The 25100-nt window shown below is 40.7% G+C and overlaps 1 protein-coding gene across 8 annotated transcripts in view; it reads right to left on the minus strand.

Annotated features, from left to right (window-relative positions):
- TENM2 (teneurin transmembrane protein 2) overlaps positions 1 to 25100 on the minus strand; it is a 1058578-nt gene that overhangs the window by 959013 nt on the left and 74465 nt on the right. For all 8 annotated transcript variants that reach the window (XM_078385828.1, XM_078385826.1, XM_078385824.1 and 5 more), the window contains exon 2: positions 23342 to 23447. The gene's annotated coding sequence lies outside the window, so the exon portion shown is untranslated. The remainder of the gene's footprint in view (positions 1 to 23341; positions 23448 to 25100) is intronic.

The following is a 25100-nucleotide window of genomic DNA, read 5'->3' on the forward strand; positions in this document are numbered from 1 at the left end:
CTGCAAGATAAGTGAAGATTAAATGTATCTGAAGGAAATGAGAAAACCAAAAGAGCTCTGAAAATCTGAGGGGGGGGAACCACTCATCCCATCCCTAAATGTTTTGCTGGTTTGGATTAAAGCCATAATTACACCATAAATTGTGGAGGAAACAAGAGGAAGGCATTATAGTACAGTGGTGCCTCGCATAGCGAGGTTAATCCGGAACTATAGTGAAACATCGCTATAGTGAAACATCACTGAACGGGGCAGGAAAAGCCATTGGAACACATTAAACAGTGTTTAATGCGTTCCAATCGGCGCCTTTACTCACCGTTCAGCGATGTTCCGGGATGCCCGGCAGCCATTTTCGCGCCCTCCCCTCGCTTAACGAGGGCACGAAAACATTTTGGGCCATTTGGGGGCTTCCGGCGGCCATTTTGGGCCATTTGGGGGCTTCCGGCGGCCATTTTGGCCGCCGAACAGCTGGTCGTCGGGGCATCGACTTTTAGATAGGGCGAGTTTCGGCCTATCTAAAAGTCATTGAGCGATCGCATTAGCGATCCCAAAAAGGGATCACTATGCAATTTCGTCGTTGTACGGTGCGCTCGTTAAGCGAGGCACCACTGTACTTTCTATCAGCATGTACAGATGGGACATACTGAAAGTCATTTCATCATCTAAATGACACACAAGTTATGCCAGCATAACATTGGTGAAATTCTGGATGGAAGAGAAGGATTTCTGTGCTTGAGAAAGTGCTTCAAGATCTATACTTAGAGAATAATGCAAGTTGTTTCTCTCCCCTTCCTAAATGTTTTATTATCAGCTACTCAATGCAGCAGAATAGCACTGGCTGCGTGAACAATCGGGTTAGCAAGGTATGAGTCTATTCTACAATGATCAGATTTTCATCTTCCATTTTCATTTGTAATTTTGTTTGGAACAGGAATGAGATGAGTATGCATGTTTTGTTTTTGTTGTTCACAACCTTTTTTTTTTTTTCAAATTATGCAATGCTGAAACTCCCTGCTGAAACTTTTCCATCCACCGAAGAGGGTGGAGGAAAACAAGAGCTCAATGTCATGTTCCCCTCCCCAACTTTCCTCATTTTTATCAGTTGTTGAAAACTGCCAAATTATGTATAGTTTAATGCCCCTTCCAGTGGCACATAACAGATGCTATTCTGCACAGGAACTGTAACAACCTTGTGTAGGCTGGCGTTTGTTCTGCCTTTCCTTGCTGAATCTTGTGCAGGAAAGATGCTTCAGACTCTTTGAAGAAGGGGAGCACTTTCCTTGAAGGTGCAGGCCCATGCTGTCTGGAATGCCACAAGTAGTCTGCTAGCAAAAGACAGTTACTAGGAGTTTCACTGATTAGTTTCCAGACTTAATTTAAAACACTGATTATAACTTTTAAAGCAAGAGGCTGTGCGACAATCTCATTGAATGGGTTGCATCCTCCAGTGTGGCGTTCACCCTTGTGGCCCCTGCTTGTCTTTTCCTCACAAAGACTCACATCGTGTTTTCCTCTCACTGCCACCAGTGGATTACCTCAATCTACAATATAAATGACGTTTGTCTGAACACTTGACTTGTGAACAGAAACATAACTTATTTATTGAAGTGAAGCAGACTGAATAATAACAGAAGTTTCTCAGATAAATAGTATACACAAGCAAATCAACAGTTCTCTCAGTACATACTTCTTTTCTCTTGCTATATCATTACCATCTTCTCCATTTATTTTCTTAACCAGCTCTATCTCTCAGTATCTGTCTCCTCTCTCTCTGACTAACCAGCCCTATCTCTGACTCCTCCTTCTGCCAAACCTCATGTAGCTGCTGACTCCGCCTCTCCAGTCCTCTCATAAGCTCATGCGAATCAGCTCATGAATATGAATGGTATGAGTGACGTGGGCGATCGTCACATCCAGTATGATCCTGCCTTTATATTAAGATCAGTGTTTTGCGTCCTACTAAGATGTGAGCACTTGGTGGGAACTTGAGAGAGGGCTTTCTTCTCTATGACTGTCCTTGGGCTCTGGAATTTCCTTCTAAGCTTAGAAATCTGCCAGTGGATTTATTTTTATGTTTATGTTTATTTTGTTTTTGGCCTCTAATGGACAATATTTTTCTTGGTGGCAGATAATCTGTACTACTGTTTTTAAATCTGTTCCTACTTGTTAGCAGTTTCTTTATTACTTTAATAACATCATATGATAAGTATTTTAAAATTTTCTTACATCGGTTGTAGGTTTTTTGGTCTGTTTGGCCATGTGTCAAACAGCCCAAAAAACCTACAACAACCATCAGATCCCAGCCATGAAAGCCTATGAGAATACATTTTCTTACATTGTCTAGTATTTTTACTTGTATGAGTTATCTTTTATGTGCAAGTGCAGAAAGATGGGGTAAAAATTTAAAAAACACATAATTTTAAAATATTTGGAGTACAACAGACATTTAACAGTGAGAAACTTTCAATGTTGTCAAAGACATAGCATGATTCCACCAGAAAGCGAGCTTCAAGACTTAGAATTATAACTCTTTGGAAAACAGGAACTAGTTTACTACATCAGCTTATCTATCTAATAAGAGAATGAAATTTCTGTCACTGGCATCCAGTAATTAAATCACATTAATATGAGTTAATGCAATCTCAGAGTCTCATTAAAGTAATTATTCATTAGCAGGTAATTCTGAAGCTTCGATGTGAAGAAGGCTTCCACTTGTATAAGTCCGTTTCTTTTTTGTCTAATTATTCCTTGTAGGTTCATCATGTTAATTTCAAGGTTATGTTTTAATGGTTTTATAAATGGCACTACCACTGTATGGAAACAAATGGACTGTGCCAGACTCCTCATCCAGGTGATAATGTGTTATCTCCTAATAAAAGGGTCCACAAATTACTGGCTTCAAAGTACATTCATAATTCTTACATCAAAACCATGTTTGTAGAAACAATGGTGTTGTAGGAAACCTATTTAAGTTTGATAAAGTGCATATAAATGCAATTATATGCAATCCATCACAGGCAGACTAGCTGTAGTTCAAATCATCAACAGCCTAATTCGTATTCAGTGCTAATTTAAAATACTAATATTTTCTTTAGCATCCTGCTATTTTATATTTCCCTCCAGCTGTAAGATCCTGTCAGGTTTTTTTTTTTTTTAAAAAAAAAACTCATTTAAAATATATATGAAAGATCCTTCTGCTCTGAGTCCACAGAATCGAATTCTTTCTTGAAAATATTGAGAAGAATTTGATTTATTTTACACAGGAAATCTACTCCTCCAAATGTCATTACATGCCTTTGTGGAGAACAAACAAAACATACAGAAACAAATGAGTTGTTTTAAAATAGCTCTTTGGGACCATTGTAGTATGTGACTACCCAGTTCCAATATCCTCAGAGAGATATTTGTTGGAGATGCCAAACAATGCTTTCTTAGTGGCTTTCCCACATTGTGGAACTTGCTTCTAATGGAGACTCATTTGGTCCCATCCACTTCAACGTCTGGTGGCAGAGAAATATTTTTTGTTCAGCAAAAATGGCTACTTTCCTAAAATCATTTTATCCAAGTGAGATTTGGGCTATTGACTGGTTGCTGAGGGATAGGACTGCAATGGGTGTGTGTAGTTGTTTAGCTGTTGATACACTTTTAAATAGCTTTTATTTCAGTTATGGCTTAATGCTAAAATTTCTTTTGATTTGATATTGTAATTTTTGTCGGTACTTTTTCTGATTACCCTTGTTATGAAACACTTTCTATCCCAGTTTTGAAAGAAAGCAGGATACAGTGGTGCCTCGCATAACGATGTTAATTGGTTCTTTTAAAAAAGGTTATGTGAAAACATCGTTATGTGAAGCACCATTTCCCATAGGAATGCATTGAAAACCGATTAATCCGTTCCCTCCCCCCGCGGCTTGGTTTCCGAGAACGGCCTGGGTAGGCGGCGCGGGGAGGCTACTGGCATCGGAGACAGGGTGGGGGGGGGGATCAGGAAGGCTTGAAGCCTACCCACGCCGCTTACCCAGGCCATTTTTGGACTTCTGGAAGTCTGAGGCGCGGGGAGGCTGCCGGCGGCGGGGACAGGGTGGGGGGGGGTGTCCCCGTACCCTTCCCCCGCCGCCGCTGAGAGCCTTCCGAGCTCTCAAAGGGCTTTCTCCAATATCGGAGGGGGCCCTTTGAGAGCTCGGAAGGGAATTGTCGGCAGGGGACGGTGGCTTCGGGGTCCTTCCGAGGCCGCAGCCCACTGCCAACATTTTCCCCCAGCTGAGCGGCGGGGCTTCAAAGCTCCCGCCGCTCAGCTGGGGGAAAATGGTGCCTATGGGGAAAAATCGCAAAAAAGCCATCGCTATGCGATTTCTTCGTTAAACGGGGCGCTCGTTATACGAGGCACCACTGTATAAATCAAATAGCTGGCCAAAATCCTCTTGAGTAGCTATGTAAATGGTGTAAATTTTGGAGGCATTGCACAAAGTTAAGAAATCACAGACATTATCAATGACATGCTGATTCACACAACTCCATATGCAACAGATAATGTCTACAGTGGTTTTTAAATAGAGGTAATTTCCCTCCCATGTTACATTGCTTATTTTATGGCAGTGTAACATCATCAGAGACCTTCGGGTAGTGTGGGCGGCATATAAGTTAAATAAATAAATAAATCAATAAATCAACAGGATTTGAGCCAATAAATGTAATGTGCACACGAATATGTTCATTAAAGCTGAATAAATGTTTGTGGTTAAATCTGAAACCAAATTAAATTTAACCTGTCTGAAAATATGTTGTAACAAGTGGTCATCAATTTTTAATCCAATCCTAAATAGTCCCTTTTTAGGTTTATTTCAATTGACTAGGGCTAAAGAAATCTGGCCTGATCATGAGCAAGCTGTACCATGTTTCCTCAAAAATAAGACATGGTCTTATATCAATTTTTGCTCAAAAAACACATTAGGGCTTATTTTCAGGGGATGTTTTATTTTACAGTCATGTCATCTTCTTCTCTTTGCTGCACAATGGTGGAGGGCTGGATTTCACTTAACTGGGGCTTATTTGTGGGGTCGGGCTTATAAGCATCTTGAAAAATCATACTAGGTTTTATTTTCAGGTTAGGTCTTATTTTCAGGGAAACAGGGTACTTTTCCTGAATCCAAGTTGATCATCTCAAATTGCTTATATGAAATGGGTGCATGCCCATTTCAGGGGGGCTTATTGGTTTGACTCTTCATTATTTGTTCCAAGGGTACAAAGTCTTTCATGCCCTAGTTGACCCCCCTCCATATTTCTTCAGCCACCCACATAAGATATCCCAAGTTCTTAATACAATAAGGTTAGATTCAATGTGTGGATACCCCACATGGTGTAGTAAATAAAATTATGAATTAGGACTCAGGAACCTGAGTTCAAATCTCCACTCAACTATGGATACTCATTGAGGCGAGAGAACTGATAAAACCACTCCTTATCTCCCTGTGTAAGGTTCCTTCTTCCTGATTTCTTATAATACTAATTAGATTTCATCTGTAATAACGTGCCCACTATCATCTTTCTCCTCCCCATCAATCCTATTTCCCAATCTCCCAGATGGTAGTTCAACCACTTTGCAATAGCAAAAATCAGCAAGGTTCTTTGGGCTCAGCGAGTGATGTGTCATCTACTAATATATTCATGAAAAATATGGCAGAAGATGGCAGATAGCACAGCATGCCTGCTAATGTCCCAAAAGAATTCACAAAACCTTACTGTCGTCTTCTACTCTGTGCTATTTATGGAAAAGTAACAATTGTGGATTTCTCACCATGGAAGGCTACATGTAGACATAAATATAAATAATTACTTTCTTTTCAGTTTGAAGCTACCTAACAACAGTTCTCACACCATGTTTCTCAGAGCGTTGAGTGGCGGAAGCGGGGCTGATAGCACTAAGCATAATGTGAGCAGCTGGAAAAATATAAATTAAAGCAATAGTAAAATATATTCTGCATATGGACACAATGCTTGTTTAATGTTCATTTCTGATCACCTTGCAGTTTATAATTTGCTTATACTACTAAAATGATTTTTCTGGTTAACTTGATGAGTGTAATATGCAAAGAGGAAGACTTGTGACCAGGAGGAAGAGAGGATTAGGACAACTGTTTAGAATTGCTACCAGCTGTGACAAGGTCACAAATGGATAATCCAGGGGCAGGTAGGGTCAGTAGGAGACAGCAAGTATCTGCAGGAGGAACAGAGACTGAATATTATGAAAACTCTGATCCCCCTAGACTAGTTCCACGTCAATCCAGAATCACTGGAACACTTTACAGTAGGAGAAAATTATATGCTTAGCCCAGAGGAGTTCAGATTAGAAACATGGAACCTTTAAAGGAATATTTAATGCTAAGAGGAAAACAACTTGTTGGCAAGACTTTGCCTGAGCTTCAGCTCCATCAAGTACAATAGGCTTAGTTGGTCAAGTGCAGAGATTGTGTTTCAAAATGTTGTCTTCCAAAATTACATGTCTGAATGGACTGTTTGTCTACCGGAACTAAACACAAAACTATAGATGTAGAATTATAAGCACAGTGGAAATTGTCCTTAATTAGAGCAGGCTGACTTGTAAAGAAATTGCAAAAAGAAAATAAACAATTCTACTTTTAATACTTTCGTCTTGAACTGATGTATTTGCATGCATCTTCTGTTGTCCACTCAAGCAGCGTATCTATAGACAAGGCAAGTGAATGCACAACGTCTTGCTCTTTCTAAAGAGGACAGAACTGCATTCCTTTTTGCCTTCATTAAATATGTAATTTGGTGTTTTAAGCTCCCAGATGCTGAAACCCCCAACTGGATCATGTTGTATGGGAAAGATGGTCTTTCCTTCTTTGCCATGGCTCCAAAGAAACTACCTCCAGTTGTTATCTGACACATAGATAAGAAGCTCTCATCAGAGCCATTGGAGCTGCTTTTAAATGCCAATTAACTTCAGATTGGGTCTGTTTAAGAAAAATACTGGCTGAAGAGCTGCATTTTATTATCTAAATGTATATCCTACTTTTAATAAAAATCCTGCATGTATAGTGAGTATCCTGAAGAGCCAGCACCCAAGATAAGCTCATAGGTAAGATAAATTCAGGTAGATGACTACAAAACATGACGTTTGCCTTCTAAAAGCTTACCTCATACTATGAAAATCAAGCATTTGTTCACAACACAACCTTCATAGATCTCCCTATTCATACAAAAATTACAAACACACAGAGACAGATAAAAACATGTTTTGGAGATGTCTATTTTCAATGTGTTTCAGGAAAACAATTATTATGCTGCTCACGTGAGGTTCAGATAAGGGAGAAATGAAAGGGATGCAGGCTAGATATAGGAAGTATTTTACTATTAATGGGCATTACAGGATGAAGAGAGGTAATCAGGAATGGGGGGGGGGAGATGGAGATAAAAAGTGAAACATAACTGAAAACATCCCCAAATTTTTGGATACAAACAGAACTGGAAGATTGTGAAGGAAATGATACAGAGGAATATAATAAAAATAGTTAATAATGTAAATAATTTCTGTATAACCAATGTTTCAAGTAAGTAAATGGAAGACCATAAAGGAAAATAATATAGTACAGTCGTGCCCTGCTTGACGATTACCCCGCTGTATGACGAATCCACATGGGAGATTTAAATGGGAGATTTTCGGGGAACCAATTTTTCACTTTACAATGATCAGCAAACAGCTGATCAATGGTTTTCAAAATAGCCACCGACTTTCAAAATGCCCCTCCCCGCTGTTTTCTAGGACGGATTCCTCACTATGCAGGCACTGAAAATGGCCACCGTATGGAGGATCTTCGCTGGACGGTGAGTTTTTCAGCCCACTGGAACGCATTGAACGCATTCAATGCGTTTCAGTGGGATTTTTTCGCTTCATTTGACAAAGTTTTCGCTCTACAGCGATTTCACTGGAACGAATTAACATCGTCAAACGAGGCACCACTGTAATTATGCTGGAAAATTAATTATTTTATTTATTTATTTATTTAAAATATTTTTACTTGACATTTCTCCTTGAAAGGATCCAAGACGACCTTTAAAGCTGAATAATTAATAAAAATTAGTAACACTTTACTTTCTAGAAAAGAGTAATTCAATAAATATGCATGCATGAATATCAAACATGCTAATGAAGAAGGCACAGAAGAGGCTGTATTTCCTGAGAATGCTCGGCAAGTTAAATTTATCTCAGCATTTACTTCTGTCATACTATCGTAGCACCATTGAAAGTGTCTTAACCTATGGCATTCTGGCATGGTTTGGGAGTAGCTCTGTAGCGGACAAAAAAGCTCTACAGAGAACCATTAAAATTGCCCAGAATATCATCGGGCTCCAGCTACTAACCCTGGATGACATCTTCACATCCCGCTGTCTAAGGAAGTCACACAGCATCCTGAGAGACTCTTCCCATCCTGCTTATAACTTTTTTGAACTGTTGCCATCTGGCAAAAGATACAGAACAATTAAGACTTGGACCACACGTTTTCTGAATAGTTTTTATCCCAGAGCTATAATTGCAATTAATAATGAGCTTTAAAGACCACCAGTAGTGAATAATTAGTTGGACTGTGTTACTTGGCCTGCGGTGTAGATGTTTGTATTTTTAGTGGGGGATTTTTAGTGGGTGGGGAGTGTTGTGGGGAATTTTATGTGTGTGCATGTGTCTGGTCTCTGGGTGTCTGTGAATTTCATTGTAGGGGTATACTGTGTATATACTTACAATGACAATAAATAAATAAATAAATAAATAAAATAAAATACTGAAGGAGTGTGCCACACATGAAGACATTTTTAAAAGTGGCATTCTGACTTCAACCCAGAACTAAGTTCACTGTTTACTTTTCTTGATACTCAGGTAACATCTGTATATTACTTTTGCCAGACAACTGATGAAATATTCTGAATATGATGTTAGTTTGGCTGCACATACAGTATGTCACGGAAGTGAGTACACCCCCTCACATTTCATAAATATTTTAGCATATCTTTTCAAGTGACAACACTGAAGAAACGATACTTGGCTACAATGCAAAGCAGTGAGTATACATCTTGTATAACAGTGTAAACGTGCTGTCCCTTCAAAATAACGCAACACACAGCCATTAATATCTAAACCTCTGGCAACAAAAGTGAGTACACCCCTAAGTGACAATGTCCAAATTGGGCCCAAGTAGCTGTTTTCCCTTCCTGGTGTCATGAAATCCATTAGTGTCACAAGTCTCAGGTGTGAAGGAGGAGCAGGTGTTATCGCTCTCACTCTCTCAGACTGGTCACTGGAAGTTCCACATGGTAATTAACTATCTGAGGATCTGAAAAAACAAATTGTTGCGCTACATAAAGATGGCCTAGGCTGCAAGGAGATTGCGAAAACCCTGAAACTGAGCTACAGCACGGTGGTCATGACCATACAGCGGTTTAACAGGACAGGTGCCGCTCAGAACAGGCCTCAACATGGTCGACCAAATAAGTTGAGTGCTCAGCGTCATATTCAGAGGTTGGCTTTAGGAAATAGACATATGAGTGCCGCAGAGGTTGAAGGGGTGGGTGGGGCAGTTTGTCAGTGCTAAGACCATATGTTGCACACTGCATCAACTTGGTCTCCAGGGCTGTCGTCCCAGAAGGATGCACAGTTTGCTGCAGACAAGCAGACTAAGAACATGGATTTCTGGAACCATGTCCTGTGGTCGGATGAGACCAAGATAAACTTATTTGGTTCAGATGGTATGAAGCGTGCGTGGCGGCAACCAGGTGAGGGGTACAAAGACAACTGTGCTGTGACTATAGTCAAGCATGGTGGTGGAGGTGTCATAGTCTGGGGCTGCATGAGTCCTGCCAGCACTGGGGAGCTACAGTTCATTGAGGGAACCAGGAATGCCAACATGTACTGTGACATACCGAAGCAGAGCATGATCCCCTCCTTCGGAGACTGGGCTGCAGGGCAGTATTCCAACATGATAACGACCTCAAACACACCTCCAATATGACCACTGCCTTGCTAAAGAAGCTGAGGGTAAATGCGATGGACTGGCCAAGCATGTCTCCAGACCTAAACCCTATTGAGCATCTGTGAAAGATCCTGAAATGGAAGGTGGAGGTGCACAAGGTCTCCAACATCCACCAGCTCTGTGATGTCATCATGGAAGAGTGGAAGAGGACTCCAGTGGTAACCTGTGAAGCTCTGCTGAACTCTGTGCCCAAGAGGGTTAAGGTAGTGCTGGAAAATAATGGTGGCAACATAAAATATTGACACTGTGTGCCTGATTTGGACATTGCACTTAGGGACGTACTGTACTGTACTCTCTTTTGTGGCCATCAGTTTAGACACTGATGGCTTGTGTTGCGTTATTTTGAGGGGACAGCACATTCACACTATTATACAAGCTGTATACTCACTGCTTTGCGTTTAAGCCAAATGTCACTTCTTCAGGGTCACATGAAAAGATATACTAAAATATTTATGAAATGTGAGGGGGTGTACTCACTTCTGTGATACACTGTAAAATGAATAGGTAACTGCAGTTTGAATTCAGTGTTTACAGAGTACACTTATGTTATACTTTATCAGTGGATAATAAATTTTTCCCCTTCATGGGGATTTTTTCTTGTTTATTCGTTCAGTCATGTCTAACACTTCGTGACCCCATGGACCAGAGCACGCCAGGCCCTCCTGTCTTCCACTGCCTCCCAGAGTTGGGTCAAATTCATGTTGGTAGCTTCGATGACACTGTCCAACCATCTCATCCTCTGTCGTCCTCTTCTCCTCTTGCCTTCACACTTTCCCAACATCAGGGTCTTTTCCAGGGAGTCTTCTCATGAGATGGCCAAAGTATTGGAGACTCAGCTTCAGGATCTGTCTTTCCAATGAGCACTCAGGGTTGATTTCCTTCAAAATGGATAGGTCTGCAGTCCAGGGGACTCTGAAGAGCCTCCAGCACCACAATTCAGTGATCATGGAACCCAAGAAAGTGATCATGGAACCCAAGAAAGTAAAATCTGTCACTGCCTCTAATCTGTCATAACCTCTACATCTTTCCCTTCTATTTCCCAGTAGGTGATGGGACCAGTGGCCATAATCTTATTTTTTCCGATGTTGAGCTTCAGACCGTTTTTTGCACTCTCCACTTTCACCCTCATTACAAGGTTCCTTAATTCTTCTCACTTTCTGCCATCAGAGTGGTATCATCTGCATATCGGAGGTTGTTGATATTTCTTCCGGCAATCTTAATTCCGGCTTGGGTTTCTTCCAGTCCAGCCTTCCGCATGATGTATTCTGCATATAAGTTAAATAAGCTGGGGGACAATATACAGCCTTGCCGTACTCCTTTCCCAATTTTGAACCACTCAGTTGTTCCATGACCAGTTCTAACTGTTGCTTCCTGTCCCACATATGGGTTTCTCAGGAGACAGATATGGTGGTCAGGCACTCCCATTTCTTCAAGGACTTGCCATAGTTTGCTGTGGTCCACACAGTCAAAGGCTTTTGCATAGTCAATGAAGCAGAAGTAGATGTTTTTCTGGAACTCTCTGGCTTTCTCCATAATCCATCGCATGGTAGCAATTTTGTCTCTAGTTCCTCTGCCCGTCTGAAACTCAGTTTATACTTCTGGAAGTTCTCAGTCCACATACTGCTGAAGCCTACCTTGGAGGATTTTGAGCATAACTTTGCTAGCGTGTGAAATGAGTGCAATTGTACGGTAGTTGGAGCATTCTTTGGCACTGCCCTTCTTTGAGATTCGGATGTAGACTGATCTTTTCCAGTCTTCTGGCCACTGTTGAGTTTTCCAAACTTGCTGGCATATTGAATGTAGCACCTTAACAGCGTCATCTTTTAAGATTTTAAATAGTTCAACTCGAATGCCATCACCTCCACTGGCCTTGTTCCTTTGGAGGTTTGCATTCAACTTTCTGTAACTTTCCCTATCTCCCTTGCATTTTGTTTCCCTTCTCTTCTCTGCTATTTGTAAGGCCTTGTTGGACAGCCACTTTGCTTTCTTGCATTTCCTTTTCTTTGGGATGGTTTTTGTTGCTGTCTCCTGTACAATGTTGCGAGCTTCTATAAAAAGTTCTTCAGGCACTCTGTCCACCAAATCAAGTTCCTTAAATCTGTTCTTCACATCCACTGTGTATTCATAAGGGATTTGGTTTAGATTATACCTGACTAGCCCAGTGGTTTCTCCTACTTTCTTCAGTTTAAGCTTGAGTTTTGCTAGAAGCAGCTGATGATCAGAGCCACAATCAGGTCCAGGTCTTGTTTTTGCTGACTGTATAGAGCGTCTCCTTCTTTGGCTGCAGAGAATATAATCAATCTGATTTCGGTATTGCCCATCTGGTGATTCCCATGTGTAGAGTCGCCTCTTGTGTTGTTGGAAAAGAGCGTTTGTGATGACCAGCTTGTTCTCTTGACAAAACTCTATTAGCCTTTGCCCTGCTTCGCTCTGAACTCCAAGTTGTTCTTTTATCTCTTGACTCCCTACTTTAGCATTCCAATCCCCTGTAATGAGAAGAACATCGTTCTTTGGTGTCAGTTCTAGAAGGTGTTGCAAGTCTTCATAGATCGGTCAATTTCAGCTTCTTTAGCATTGGTGGTTGGTGCATAAACTTGGATTATTGTGATGTTGAAAGTTCTGCCTTGGATTCGTATTGAAATCATTCTATCATTTTTGAGATTGTATCCCATTACAGCTTCTCCCACTCTTTTGTTGACTTCATGGGGATACTGAGGAGAAAAATGTTTCTCTGGTGTATAACTGCTCCCAATATGTTCTCTCTTTTTTTGACAACATAAATTCAAATGTCAAGGCAGTCTCTCTGTGCCATTTAAGACATTCCATATTGACTCAATTTTCTTAAATTTAGAACCACTGAAAAACTATTTATCCCCAAAAATGGATCTTTTTACAAGTATGATTGTAAGACTGGGGTATTGGGTAGACTGATGGACTGGGACTCTGGAGACCAGGGTTCAAATCCCCACATGGCCATGAAAACTCTCTTGGGGGTGTGGGAGTGGGACCAATCCTTAAATATCTCAATTACCTTGAAAGCCCTACTGGAGTTGTTTTAATTCAGTTCAACTTGACAGCACATAAATAACTACGTACTGTGAAGACTAAAACCTCTTTCATTAGACAGTTATTAGTATTATGCAGTGAAATACTATAAAGATATGACATTAATTGTCTATTAAATAGGCCAGTTGCATAGCTAGTAGAGTTAAATTGAGCCTTGTCAGGAGAACAGGATTCAATACATCTAAAGGTGGCTCTCAATAACTATTGCTGTGTTCTCAGAAAAGCCCACCCCAAGACTACACACTGCTGCCAAATTACTGTAGCTGTTCCACGAACACAGCAGAGGCCTTTCAATCCTAACCTGTTGCAGCAGGGGACATCTGGGGATTAGGATTGCTCTCTAAAATACTTTGTCAGAAGATCTCTGATTAAAAGAGTGCCTTCTTTCATCTTTAATTAAAAGTGTGGCGTTGTCATTTCAATTAAATGAACACAAACACAAAAGGTATGCTTATATTTTGACCGCTCTTTCACTTAAATAATTTTTAAGAAGCAATAAAAACAGGTTTATAATACAGAAATGGAAATATTTGCATGACAAAACATAAGCATACTGTATTTTATCTACAGATTTTGACAGACTTCAAATCCAAAATAATTCTAAGAACAAAATGCACTTTGTAGAGAGAGCTTATTTCAGGGGGAAAGCTAAATGCATTTTCAGTAAGGATTACATTTTCTTTGGCTATTTATTTTATTGACAAAGCATATTTCATCAGATATTGCATTGCATTTTGCAGACAAATGTGTGTTGTCAAACATACTATTGCTTTTGGCGGATGAAAAAGATCTGAGTTTTTTTCATGTCCTCCTCTACACTGGTAAATTCAAAGAATGCTATAAAATAGTAGGTTATGCAGAACAAATGCTTTATTATAGATTCTTACATTGCTGGATAGATACAGGTAGCATACTGAAGACAGCATTTAGAGGGGGTACAGTTCTGATGTGCTTTACGGATATAATGCTATTTGAATACAGTGAATGGGAGTGGCTTATTTCCACTTTAGTTTTCAACTGGAAGCACAATGGAGTTGGACAGACATTCTTGGTCCCCCCACAAATAGTAGGAGAAACCACGAACAACTGAAAATATTCCGAATCTGCTTGTACTGTAATCAGGCAAGAGTAACCCTGTTAAGGGTTAACTCTTACATGTCATGCAGTAATTTCAGTTCATCATAATATGCAGAATTCAAATGCAAAGGAGAAGGCATATTTGTAACAGCCTTTATTAAACATTCTGCAAAGAAATTACAGAATTCTTTACCACGCATACGTATTTTTCACCACATTTATCAAATATATATCTGTATTTTGCAATTTATCCACACATATCTATACAGTATATGTGTGTATATATATATATATATATATATACAGTATATACTGTATATGTATATACTGTATTCTCCTTAGTGTTTGTCATTGGCTAAGCAGAAAACTAAAAATAATTTCTTTCACAAAAGTATTGCTTCATTACTGTAAATAATTTGTTCAAAAAAACAAACCTCTCAAAACATGACTGAAACTCTTGCATGCACATTGCCATATTAATAATATTGGAACTGCAGAGTTGGAAGGGACCCTATGGATCACAGATTCCAGTCCCTGTCAAGAAAGCACAGCAGGGTTTTGAACTCTCAACCTTTGGCTCCGCAGCCAGAAACCTAATTGAACACTTGATTACTACTTCACATATCCTGTACATTTCTAATTGAGAATACTGGGATTCTTAGTAGTTGTGCTTCAAGTCAGTGATTTCTCTTTCTCTAGCTGCTAAGCAACAAGCATGCTGTGAAGGTACTGGTAGGTCCTTGCCCAAACATCTTCCACTGCTTCTACAACCAACCAGCTAGTAGTCTTCAAGAATCAGCAGACCAAGAGGAAAGGAACAGCCTTTTGTCTCTCATTTCTGGACCTCTCATGAGGTTCTTGCTACTTATGTTTGCAACCCCTTAACCATTTTGTGTGTGTTGTACCAAATCACTTTTTACTAAAGGGTAGTTTCTGTTTCTTTAGTTCAACACTGGAAGTTAGTTTACTAAATAAATAAATAAATAAATAAATAAATAAATAAATAAATAAATAAATAAATAAATAAATAAATAAATAAATAAATAAATAAATAAATAAATAAAGCATCTCCCAGGTGTGATTTATTCTGGCAGCCTTAAATTTCTGAATAGTTCCTTCTTATAGTTGCATATGGGGTTTAATCTTCTGATATTCAAGTCTTTGAAGGTGAATATTTTCTAGCTATATGGTAAACGTCTACAAAAATATAACCAGTTACTAAATCAGAAGCAATGACGAATCTGTTCCATTTGTGTACCACAGTAAAATGCATACTGATACTGGAGATGTCCAATAAATATCAGAGCAATTCAAATCTTATTTATTTATTTATTTCATTTATAACTTAGTTAGTTAGTTAGTTAGTTAGTTAGTTAGTTAGTTAGTTAGTTAGTTAGTTAGTTAGTTAGTTAGTTAGTTAGTTAGTTAGTTAGTTAGTTAGTTAGTTAAATGCTTATATTTCACTCCTCCTTTCTCCACAGTTGCCAAACATGTGGAGAAAGGAGGTGGTCTTCACATGCCCATGAACAGACAGCAGAAGAGAAACACCTAGTCTCATGTGGACAAGACTATCACAATCCTGGATTTCGCCACCAAAACAGCACTCAGCAGATATGCCTGTGATATTTGTGGGACTGAAAGAAGCACCTCCCTAGAAGATAACAACACTTGAGAAGGCTATGTAAGGAGTTGCAATACATCAGATGGCTTGGATCCAAGTCATACAAGACTTTATCATAACCAGCACTTCAGACTGGGCTAAGAAGCAGGCCAGTAACAGAGTTATCTTAACAAAGAAATTATATACACCTTGTAAACATTCCCAGTCAATAATATGGCTGCAGCACTTTGGAGTTTATTTATTTATTTATTTATTTATTTATTTATTTATTTATTTATTTATTTATTTATTTATTTATTTATTTATTTATTTATTTATTTTATATCCCGCCTATCTGGTCGGACGAGGACCACTCTAGGCGGCTAACAATCAAAATGATACAATAAAAATGTAAATAGACAATTCTAAATCAAAAAACACTACATTACGATGCACAAAACACAAAATATAAAACAGTAAGGGAGAAAAGAAGGGGTCATGAGTTATGTGATGGGAAGGCCTGCCGAAACATCCAAGTCTTTAATTGCTTCTTAAAGGTACCCAGCAAGGGAGCCCCGCGAATCTCAGGAGGTAAGTTGTTCCAGAGGCGAGGAGCCACCGCCGAGAAGGCCCGATTTCTTGTCTTTTTCTTCCGGGCCTCCCTCAGCGTTAGGCTCCTCAGCCTCACCTCCTGGCTCGCACGTGTGACATGGGTAGATCTTGGTGGAAGTAGGCGTTCCGCCAAGTATCGAGGCCCTAAACCGTTTAGGGCTTTACAGGTAAGCATCAACACTTTGAAGTCGATGCGGAATCGGATGGGCAGCCAATGCAATGCGGCCAGAGTGGGTGAAATATGTTGGAATTTTTTCACTCCACTAAGTAATCTGGCCGCCGCATTCTGCACCACCTGTAATTTCCGCAGCTGCCTCAAAGGTAGCCCCATGTAGAGCGCATTGCAGTGGTCTAATCTCGAGATTACGAGCGCATGCATCAAGGTAGTGAGCGCCCCCCCCATCAAGGTAAGACCGCAGCTGGGCTATCCGCCTGAGGTGAAAGAAGGCGGTACGGACCACCGATGCCACCTGGGATTCTATAGTGAGCGCCGGGTCCAGATGGATCCTCAAGCTGCGGACCCCATCCTTGGGGGGAAGAGTCACCCCCCCAAAAGTGAGGGAGTTTCCCAGACCCCCAACTGTGGGGGCGCCCACCCTCAGTACCTCCGTCTTGTCCGAGTTCAGCCTCAGCCCGTTCTCCTGCATCCATTGCAGTACAGTCCCCAGGCAGCGCTGGAGGGACAGAACGGCATCTCCTGCGGTAGGTGGAAAAGAGATGTAGAGCTGAGCATCATCGGCCTACTGGTGACACCGGGCTCCACACCCCCTGATGACCCCACCCAGCGGCCTCATATAGATGTTGAACAGCATTGGTGAGATAATCGATCCCTTTGGAACCCCACAATTGAGGCTCCACGGGGCTGAGACATTCTCCCCAAGCTGCACTCTCTGGGGGTGGTCCTCCAAGAAGGAACGGAGCCAGGCCAATGCCAAGCCACCTATTCCCAACTCGGAGAGCCTCCCCGGGAGGATACCGTGGTCAATGGTATCAAAGGCCACTGAGATATCGAGGAGGACCAGCAGAGACACTTTGCCCCTGTCTGCCTCCCTCAGTAGGTCATCATACAGGGCGACCAATGCCGTCTCTGTACCATGGCGCGGCCTGAAGCCTGACTGAAATGGATCCAGGGCATCTGTTTCATCCAGGAGCGCCTGGAGCTGATCGGCCACCACCCTCTCGACCAGCTTGCTTAGGAAAGAAACGTTGGCGACGGGCCTATAGTTGCCAATTTCGTCCGCCGCCAAACTAGATTTCTTCCTAATGGGCCTAATGAGTGTGTCCTTCAGGGCGGATGGAAATCTGCCCTCAAGGAAAGACCCATTAATTATAGCCGTGGCCCATTCCGTTTAGAAGGCCTAGCTGATTTAATTAGCCAGGCCAGGCAAGGGTCCAAGGAGGAGGTGGTGGCACGACAGCGATCAAGCACCCTGGCCACAGAGTCAGGCGTGACAGGCTGAAAGGAGTCAAGAATCACCGTGCAAGACGGAGCGGTGGACATCTCTTCTCGACTCACTGTGTTCAAAAAAGGAGAGAGGTCCCGGCGGATGGCCTCCACTTTTGATTTTAAAAATGCTGCAAATTGGTCTGGAGAAAAACTAGGGGGAGGCCCATTACCCAGACCAACTCTGGATAGGTCGCGTACTATACGGAATAACTCCGCCTGCTGGTTGGACGCTTCGCTTATACGGTTAGCGAAGTATGCTTGACTGGCAGCCTTTACCTTGGCCTTTACCTAGACCTTAACAGCTATCCAATTAAAATCCGTCGGATCCTTTCTCCATTTGCGCTCTAGCCGTCTCCTGACCCGCTTCAACGCCCGGAGATCCTGGTTGAACCAGGGAGCCGGGCGGTCTCTACGGTGGAGAGGGCGTTTAGGAGCGATCATGTCTACAGCCCTAGCTGTGGCTGCGAACCAGCCGTCAACCAGAGCCTCGACAGGAGCACCAGCCAGGTCAGCTGTGACACCTCTCATGGCATCCTGGAATCCAACCGGATCCAATAGCCTTCGAGGGCGGACCATGACAATAGGTCCCTGCTCCCTGTGAGGGGGGAAAGCCATTTTGAGGGTGCATTTTATTGTTCAAGTTTTCTAATTCTCCTCGAAGGCAGCCCCACACAGAGTGTCTTACAGTACTCCAAAGAGGATGTTATTAAGGCATGTGTCACTGTAGCTAGATGACACATCTCAAGAAACTGGTGCAGCTGGCTCTCATACATTAACACCACTACTCATGGAAATCATTTACATTATTTTGAAGCAACTAGTTTGAATTTAATGCCTAAGAGAACATAAGCAGATGTCTCTGTTACTAAGGAGACAGAACAAAAAACAATTAAAGCAAACCATATTCTTAAAGGGGGAAAAAGTATCAGATTTTTGTAATAACTGTTTATTTCTTATACAACAGCCTGTTTGCTATAGGCATTTTTTTTCAATTAATCCTTTTGTTTATAATATTTATTTGTTGTTCGGTCTTTACAGCAAATAACTCACATGCATCTGCTGTAACATCAAGAATATGTGAAATTGCTTGTAGTCAGAAGAGGATGACTATTTTTCAAAAGTTAAGTGCTATTCAAAAGGAGTTTTCCTCTCCTCCAAAAAAAAAAAAAAAAAAAAAAACTGCAGAGAGGCAAACTCCTAATTTACATCAGTGTTGATGAGCATAAATTGCCTGTCAGTGACTAAACAGGAAAAGGTCTTGGTTCCAAAGCGTGCATCACTTTGCACTTAGATTAAATATCATCTGCTCTTTGGTTGCCCACACACTCAAGATCCTTTCAAAGAGCTCTGCATCCTCTCTTACCCTTTCTTTAATTATTGCATGTCTTTTGACGAAAGATTTAGATTGGTGTAGGAATACAACCTGCCAGTGCTACTTCAAATACTAAGTTGGAGAACCTGAAGCTACAGGTATTCCGGATGGACCATTTGTTCTCTGTTAACCTCCTGATTTGTACTGATGGTATCAGTATTTTTTTTCCTGCCATCCACAGAACAAAAATCTTGTTTCAGTAAAAAAAAGTGGCAAAGACTAAAATCCTGTTACTTAGCATTGCAGATTGAACTATAGTACAGTGGGGTCTCTACTTAAGAACTTAATCCGTATTGGAAGGTGGTTCTCAAGTTGAAAAGTTCTTATGTTGAATCTGCATTTCCCATAGGAATGCATTGAAAACCATTTAATCCGTATCTGCTCTTTTCCGTCCATAGAAACTACAGTGGAACCTCTACTTAAGAACTTAATCCGTTTTGGAATGGTGTTCTTAAGTTGAAACATTCTTAAGTTGAAGCAAAATTTCCCATAGGAATGGACTGAAAACCAATTAATCCGTTCTGGCTGTTTTTTTGTTATGTAGAGGTGCGTTCGTACATTGAAGCATTAGTTCCCATAGGAACTAATGCAAAGCTGGTTAATAGTACTCTACCACTAGGGGGAGAATTTTTTTTTAACCTAAGTTGACCTAAGGTTAAAAAAAGAGCAGGAAAGTTTTTTTTTCCTGTTCTTATCTTGGATTTCTGTTCTCAAGTAGAAGCAAAATTTAGCAAATGGAGCTGTTCTTAAGTTGGATTGTTCTTAAGTAGGGACGTTCTTAAGTAGAGACCCCACTGTAGTCCCGCTAAATGTATGGAAACTTGACGAGTCTTTGATCTTTGAACTGCTGCCCTGCTGCCCTGAATTGTTATTCCTACCTATTCTGCCCCGAGTCAATAGTGAGAATTTATTGGTTGTTGTGGGTTTTTCGGGCTCTTTGGCCGTATTCTGAAGGTTGTTCTTCCCAACGTTTCGCCAGTCTCTATGGCCAGCATCTTCAGAGGACAGCACTCTGAAGAGCAGAGCACAGAGTGCTGTCCTCTGAAGATGCCAGCCACAGAGACTGGCGAAACGTTAGGAAGAACAACCTTCAGAACACGGCCAAAGAGCCCGAAAAACCCACAACAACCATTAGATCTCGGCCGTGAAAGCCTTTGTGAATACAGTGAGAATTTATCTTCAGGTTGGACTTTTTCTTTTTTCTCCCTGCTTTCTTACTGTATGCAAGTGACTGAGTGAGACAGCTGTTGTTTCTGCTGCTGTTTTCTTCTTCAACCCCGAACGTACATAGAATGGTTGCCAGGATATCTTCTATTTTATGCTGGGGTTTTTTTTGGGCATCATTGGTGAAGTCCATGTGAACAACTCGGGTTGGCAATGGAGTCCCTGCCCAATACTGTTGTGAAGAGATTCCTACTGACATCTGAGCGATAAAAATGTTATTTTGCTTCACTTGCATTAGAGATGATGAAAAGAAAAGGTTTAGCTTTCTTACTGCATGCAAGTGCCTAATTCCACTGATTAAGCTATGCTCTGCATGATCCAGACAGCAGGCAATTGTGTGCACTGACATCATACTCAGGACTATTTAGTCTACAGATTTTGCTGTTACAGGACAACAATTCGAGAAGTGGTCAATGTGAGATCTCACACCTGCTGACCCCATTGAATCTGTTCTACGTATCTTACTTCTGCCGGTTTTGGGCTTGTTTGTGAAAAAAGGAGGGGGAATGGTGCACATGAGGAAAAATTATAAAGATCTAGGACTCTCTCCCATTTATCTGCAACAACCAGTAAAATCCAAGAGTCAAGTTTTTAAACAGACTAAAATAACGGCTTTTCTGTCTAAATCAAAACATGCTCACTGGATTCAGTCTGTTTTGATGTAATGGGGACACAAAACATGCTATTTGCAAATACAATACAAATCCTCTTATGAGATATTTCAGCTATCAAACAACAAATTGAAGAACTTAAGCAAATTAACCATGAATCAATTAGCATGATATTGAATCCACCCTTGAATCCAGCTCTAACCAGCATTCCAATCACAACAAAATGTGACTCCTGTAAAATACCTCATCTAACTGCTGATGTACAACTTAATGTCAGTACTCAAGTCAATTTTTCAGATGTCGCACTAGAGGCCTCTGACTTAAGTGAGAAGGTATTGAACAAACCTGAAGAGCCAGGATCCCACCTTCATAAAGATGAAAAGAAAAGAAAGAGAGGATTGGAAGGAAAAAAGAGTAAGACGGCCAAACAAAAAACCCAAAATCAGAAGTGCCAAAATAGAAAATATAAACCATCCAAGAGGAAGCTAAATAAGCAGACTCCTCCACATTGTAATTTCAATTCTAAGAGTCTGTTCCAGCTGCTGGAGGTATAGGATAAAGAAAATGGAAGGATAAAAACCACTCCAAATCAGACAAGAAAGCTATCGAAGGCACAGATCAAGTCAACTGAAGTGCCATTTACGGCCTTATTTCCCCACCAGAATCTGGGGACCTAAATTTACATACAGTAACTATGGATTTCCTGCCTTCCAATTTACCTAACTTGGAATCCAACTCTGCATCTCCCGCTATAAGCCTGGAGGCAGATGAGACCATGTTAAAGGCAAATTAAATCAGCAACTAAATACTGTGACAGCTACCCTTACTTCCTCCAGTAAACTCAGTGGCTGGAACGGCAGACTTTCTGTCTCTCAAATCATCCAATTCGGAACTTTTACCTAGCACTTCGTCTCTGGCCATCAATATATAATCAGATAAGACTCCTGCTGAAGGTAAACCTGTTCAGTCACCAAAAGTATCAATGGTGCTTTCAACAAAGGTGAACGATAAAGGTTTCCCTTGACAAATTGTCCAGTTGTGTCCAACTCTAGGGGCAGTGATCATCCCCATTTCCAAGCCGTAGAGCCAGCGTTTGTCTGTAGACAGTTTTTCCATGATCACGTGGCCAGTGTGACTAGACAAGGAACACTGTTACCTTCCCACCGTGGTAGTACCTATTTATCTACTCGCATTTTACATGCTTTCAAACTGCTAGGTTGGCAGGAGCTGGGACAAGTGATGGGAGCTCACTCTGTTGGATGGATTTGAGCTGCTGATCTTTTGGCCTTGCAGCCCAGAGGCTTTGCAGTTTAACCCCCAGCACCACCACATCCCTTGATTTGAACAAGAATATTATTTTTTTGGAGGAATTATGTTTTGGAGGAACTATTTGCCATTTATTACTCATTAACCAGCTGAACTTATTTGAGCCCTTTTAATTATATGATACATATTTCATTGAAGCGTGCATTATAGTGGACTGTAGTAATAACCTTCAAGCTCTCAGAAGACATTTGACCATCCTGTTTCTCCCCTTCTCCCCGTTTTTGAGAATCGTCCTCTTCTGGAATTAAATCTGACTGATCTGGCTTTTCTAGACAGAATATGCTCAGGTTTGACCAGATCCTAAAGTGAATCTAAGGAATTCAAAGAGCTACAAGATGTACAAACTGAAGCACAGAACCTCTGAAGTGGACCAAATCTGAACATTCATATAATGTCATTAGCAATCCTGGAAGAACCATAGACATGTGGAGGCAAATAAGACACACACTATTGAAAGCTGTGTATACACAATCTGTGTAAGAGAAACATGAGGGAAGGAAGAGATGACAAAGAGAAGGGTAGTATATTTTTATGACTGACAGCTTTAGCTTCTATACACTGTTGATTGTGGTGGGCAATATGGGGTCCAAAGGCTATATCTGCAAATTTTTTTCCACCTCCAATCAGTACCCCCTCCAGGTATTCCAAAAATTTGTTGGGAATAGACTTCTCAAAGACACATCTAATGCAAGCACATGCTTTTAGGATGGACACATTTAAGAATATAAAACTACAACATATATTTCCCCCCTTCAAACAAATCATTTAATAAAGTTTAAACAGACTCCCATGTGTGAGCACAGGGTTGGAAAACACTGCTTGCTTTTAGGTATTTTTCCCCAAAGCAAAAAAGATTTATTATTTCTTAATGTAATTTCCTGCAGAAAATAGGAAAGATAATAAATGCTTATGGAGAAACAATATGAAGAATTAATGAAGCTAAGTCACAAAGCTGATACCACTTACCAAAGTGGTGAATAACCCACACACTTCTTAGGAGGCCTCACAGAGGTTGTCCAATCAATATAAAGTGGAAAAGAGTCCAGAGTCAGCGGCCGATGAAAACGTGTAACTGTGAAAAAGAAAATAATAAATTGTAAGAAAAAAGCAAATAACTAATTACCAATATTTCTAATTATTATTTTCAGAAACAAAGGTATAAATCCAAAGTTGTGCTGGCATATATTCATCAGCTTAACGTGGCTTTCTTCTCTTTCTCTCTCCTTCCGCACCTTAGTTCTCCACAGTTCCTGAAAACCTATTTGCCCAGCTTCTCAGGGCAAATTTTAAGGGAGCATGCATTTAGCTGAGGGGATTTGTAACAGACACCAACACAATTGTACTCAACCTCTGAAATTATTTTTAAATAAGATTTCCCTCCACTCATGTACTCTGTGGATCAGAAGTGAGCACTTGTGGCTCTTCACAGGTTTTTGAGCAACAACTCCTATGATTCCTCACCACTGGCTATGTTCGACGATTGCTTCAAAAATATAAGAGCACTGCTGCTGACCTGGTGTAAAGACTATAAAAACAGGCCATTTATATGACTTCCTCAGACCTTAGGAGGAAACAAAATTCAATTCCACACCCTCTCCATACATAAAGTACACATATACTGTATTGCACAATGCTATCTATCTTCTGCTTGCAACACACACACACACACACACACACACACACACAAAGTGCACATAGTGAGATAGCTACATATCTTTTTTTACCCATCTGCAGCATACTTATGCTTAAGTAGAATATAGTACTACTATGAAGAGTGTGAATGATGGTATGTTATGCTACATCAGGGTATTCTGTTCCATGTAGTTACTTGAATACATAATAGAGGTGAAAATAATGCAAGACTTAATAAACTGAACCTACAGAATAAGCTGTCCTTGAATGGAAAGTGTCCACATCACAAAGATGGTTATGACAGCAGAATGAAGATGTTATAATACAAAGAATGCATACTTCAAAATAAAAATGGCTATGTGTTTAGAGGTAATTATGACAAACACACTAACCACACAAAAATTCAGTACACATCTTTATTCACATGTGGAGCATAGAACACAGTTGAAAAGGAACATGTACATGGTTGAGTGTGTGTGTGTGTGTGTGTGTGTGTGTGTGTGTGTGTGTGTGTGTGTGAGAGAGAGAGAGAGAGAGAGAGAGAGAGAGAGAGAGAGAGAGAGAAAGGATGAGTGAAGTGCCACATGATTGGAGGAGGGATAATATTGTCCCTATCTTCAAAAAGCGCAAAGACGAAGAATTGGAGAACTACAGACTGATCAGCCTGACACCAATCCCAGGGAACATTCTGGAGCAGATTATAAAGCAGTCATTCTGAAAGCACCTGGAAAACAATTCAATAATAACTAGAAGCCAACATGGATTTGTCAAGAACAAATTTCACCAAACTAATGTTATTCTCATTTTTTAATCAGCCAGCCTCTGTCTTTGATGGTGGGAATGCTGTAGCTATATCTTGACTTCAACAAAGCCTTTGACAAAGTATCTGTGGGGTGCCCCCACACTGCTTTCCATTGAGAGGGTCAGTTATGGTCAAATAAAATTTTTATTTTACAGAAACTCACATAGTGTCTGCTTTGCTTATAACAGAAAGTGTCTCCTTAAGCCAAGAACAGTGGACTCAGGACAGAGCCTTGTGATAACCTATTTGTTACCTCCTCCCAGTTTGAGAAGAAACCATTACAGTAATAAG

Source organism: Pogona vitticeps, chromosome 2 (genome assembly GCF_051106095.1).
Source record: "Pogona vitticeps strain Pit_001003342236 chromosome 2, PviZW2.1, whole genome shotgun sequence".
In the NCBI taxonomy this organism is placed as follows: domain Eukaryota; kingdom Metazoa; phylum Chordata; class Lepidosauria; order Squamata; family Agamidae; genus Pogona; species Pogona vitticeps.